Raw genomic sequence first — 3220 nt, forward strand, 5'->3', positions numbered from 1 at the left:
TTTGCTTTTTTATTGCTTTCTGTGGGTGGGGAAAGTGAATCCAGCATGGCTGTGGGTGAGCACGTGGTTAAAAGAAGCATCTACCATATTTTTCTAAAGACAGCAGATGCTTCACTTTCTCTGGAAGTTTGTTCTGCATCCCCTAGCCAGAGTACGCTCTATGTCCCTCGCCACTTACCCTGATACCTCTCTACCTGTGACAGTCTTCTCCTGCTTCACCAAGCAGAAAATGAAAGCACGGAAAGTCAAGTCATCCCTAAGTAAACCCGACCTACCTAGAGAGTTGCACTAGTGTAAGTCAGGACTTGCTGGACTGAAATTGGCTCAGTCCTGCTGATGGAAAATGGGCGTATGAGGAACGTCTCAGCCCCCAGTGCTGCCTAGTGCCAGGCAAGGAATAATTAAACAAAATTTGTCCCCGAGAATCGCTCCCCATCTCCCAGCCGAGCTGAGCTCCAGCCTGGCTTAGGACATTATTTCCCACCCGCTTCCACAAGCGCTTTTTCCCCCTGCACACACCGCCACATCCTCTGTGTTTCAGGACAGAGGCATTTTCTGCCAGATCCACTTGGATATAAACAGCACAAAGGAAGCAATAAGGAAACTCCTCCCTATCCCTTGCTCTAACCACTTCAGACGTGCTGCCAGCTTGCTGCAGGGTACAAATTATCCCAAACTCGGGGAGCTCCCTTACCTGGAGAGGCTTCAGCTCCGGTGCATCGGCGACTCAGGGAGCAGATGCCCATTTCAATGCAGCAGCCATGCTGCAAATCACCACTGCTCCAGCGTGCCTGTCCATGTGGTTGCTTTCAGTCTCTTCACAAGTCAGGTAGGCTGGTTATCTATTAAATAGGGAGAGAGCACGCGGGCGCGCGCGAGAGAGGGTGAACACACAGAGGAAATCAGGCAGTTTCCTGTTTGTTTATCGTGAACAAAAGCTTGTTTGGCTGGTCTGAATGTTGCTAGCAGGCTGGCCCAGCTGCTGTGCAGTGTGCAGAGCCGAGGTTTTCCACTAGCATGAAAGGAAGGAAAAGTAAGGCAAAGTCTCCAAGGAAGGAAAAAAAAAAAAAAAACAACCCAAACCAAACCTTTTTGGAGCTTCGCAGCCAAAGCAGAGCAGTGGGCTGGGAGATTCCACCTTGGCTTGTAGGGCTCTGATGTGTGAAGGTGGCAACCAGCTGCTGTTCTTGGGCCTCAGACAGGAGATGTGCTCTGGCAGCAGCAAGGGCTGCAAGTCGCCCCCGTACAGGCCCCTTCAGTGGCCCCAGCAGGTCTTACGTTGCCCATTGCCAGCAGACTTTGCCCAAAACCTGGTCCTTGTAGTTTAGTTTTTGGGCTGTATTTGGAGAAATACAAGTGATGAATCTGTGCTGCCATTACTCTTAATTGCTCTGGGGCCACACAACCACGGGGCTTCAGATTAAAAAAAAAACCTGCCAAGCTTTTACCAGTACTGGGCCCTCTGGTATGAATTCATCATACTAACGATCTGGACCCAAAGACTCAATGCTGTCTAATGTCAGGCTAAAATGACTTGCACTTCTGAAGTCACGCCTGGACATTTCTGTTGTTCCTCTCCTAGTAACAAACCAGGGATGGCCTTCGGTGGGTGGGACAGGGTAGGAGGAATGTGCAGAGGGCTGCAAGCAGACAGGCTGCAAAGCCAAGCCACCCTGGGACCGGGGTTGTTTGCACCTTTCAGCGCGCTGCCTTAGGCTGCGGGGGTTAAAGCCTGGAGCTGGGACCAGAGATGCCCAACACAGAGTGAAACGGGGTATCAGAGGTTTGCCAGGACAGCCTGGCAGAGGGACTAACCCTGCCCGCCCCAGAGGTGCTGCCCCTCAGACAGCTCTCGGGCCACCTTCTGCTTTTTCTGCCTCACCTGGAGACTGTGCCCTTCTCCACTCCTTGCGTCCTCTGCCCAGGGCAGGGTGACCTCCCCACTCACTGTCCCCAGGGACACCCCTCGTCCCCGGGGTCCTCCTGGTGCAGAGAGCAGCATTGCTGCTGCCATCTGGTGGGACAGCAGCCTGGCTCCCAACGCCTCCCTTGCCTTCCTCTCGCCTCTGGAAGAGGTGACCTCTTCGCAAGCGTCCTTCCTGGCCGGCACATCTGTGAGCAGCAAAGCTGCAGCCTCCATCACGCACCCACGGGCCCAAGACTTTGGTGCTAAACGTAACAATTTGTTGGAAAGTTGAAAGATCCAGGAGTAGCTAGTGTGCATCAGCTCTGGGGAAGGGGAGCTTGACAGAAGGGCATTTACTCCTGACTAGCAAGCACCCAGGTAGAGGTCTGGGACAGAGCCTTTCTCCAAGTACATTTTTGGGCCATTTTAGCTGGGCTGCTTAAGGAAGTGTGTGCTTTCTCCTGCCCAGTAACACATCCAGCCTTGCTGGGGAAGCACTGGCTTTATGCAATCATGCTGTCTTTCCTCTGGAGAAAACCGACTTCAGACTAATTTGACGGGTGATTAAAAGTTGTCACATACATACACTAAATTCAAAGTGTTTTGTGCAAATAGATGGCAGAAATGGGAAAAAAAAAAAATTAAAATCTGATCACAGAAACCATTCCCTTCCCCAAAGCAAAGGTTCTAGCGTGGCTGCACTCCCTAACAGGCAGCAGAAAGCCCACACAACAGAGAATTGGTATAACTGCCCAATGCGGGAAACTCTCCGGTCAGTCAGACTTGTGCCATTCATTTCAGACAGTGGGAATCCAGGCGTGACAGCCAGACCACGGGTTCGCTGGCTTTTCTGTTCACGGACACAAACCTGAGGTTTCTTCACCTCCCTTCGAGCGGCATCATCCAGCTGCCTCCCACCCGCGATCACGGCTTACCTCGGGCTGAGGAGTCTTGCCCCAGAGACGCGGCACACGGTGGTCATGGGATACTAACCCACATGCCTTGACCCTCTCTTGTTTCTCCACCCCAGGTTGCGTTCCACTTTCACGAACAAGTTTTTGTTATGGGATTATTAAGAGCAACAAGGTTAGAAACGCCAAACAGAGGGTGGGGACGCCTTGTTTGTTTGAGCAGCCAGGGCGGCCTGCCTTCATGTTACCCAAGCCCGAAGCTCTTTCTATTGCCCCAACAAGTAGAGCACTGCGAGCGAGCGCTCACACCCTGCTAACACCTCCCGAGCACTGCGAGGGAAGAGCCAACGTCCTGGGAAGCAGAGTTCAGCCTTCAACTCTCTTCAGTCCAGCCTTGGCCAGG

At 52.5% G+C, this 3220-nt stretch overlaps 1 protein-coding gene across 1 annotated transcript in view; it reads right to left on the minus strand.

The window, feature by feature from the left end:
* ZNF652 (zinc finger protein 652) overlaps positions 1-3214 on the minus strand; it is a 40083-nt gene extending 36869 nt beyond the window's left edge. The window contains exon 1 of the mRNA XM_035899916.1: positions 695-3214. The gene's annotated coding sequence lies outside the window, so the exon portion shown is untranslated. The remainder of the gene's footprint in view (positions 1-694) is intronic.
* Positions 3215-3220: the final 6 nt, after the last annotated feature.

Source organism: Egretta garzetta, unplaced genomic scaffold (genome assembly GCF_000687185.1).
Source record: "Egretta garzetta isolate BGI_Z169 unplaced genomic scaffold, ASM68718v1 scaffold498, whole genome shotgun sequence".
In the NCBI taxonomy this organism is placed as follows: Eukaryota; Metazoa; Chordata; class Aves; order Pelecaniformes; family Ardeidae; genus Egretta; species Egretta garzetta.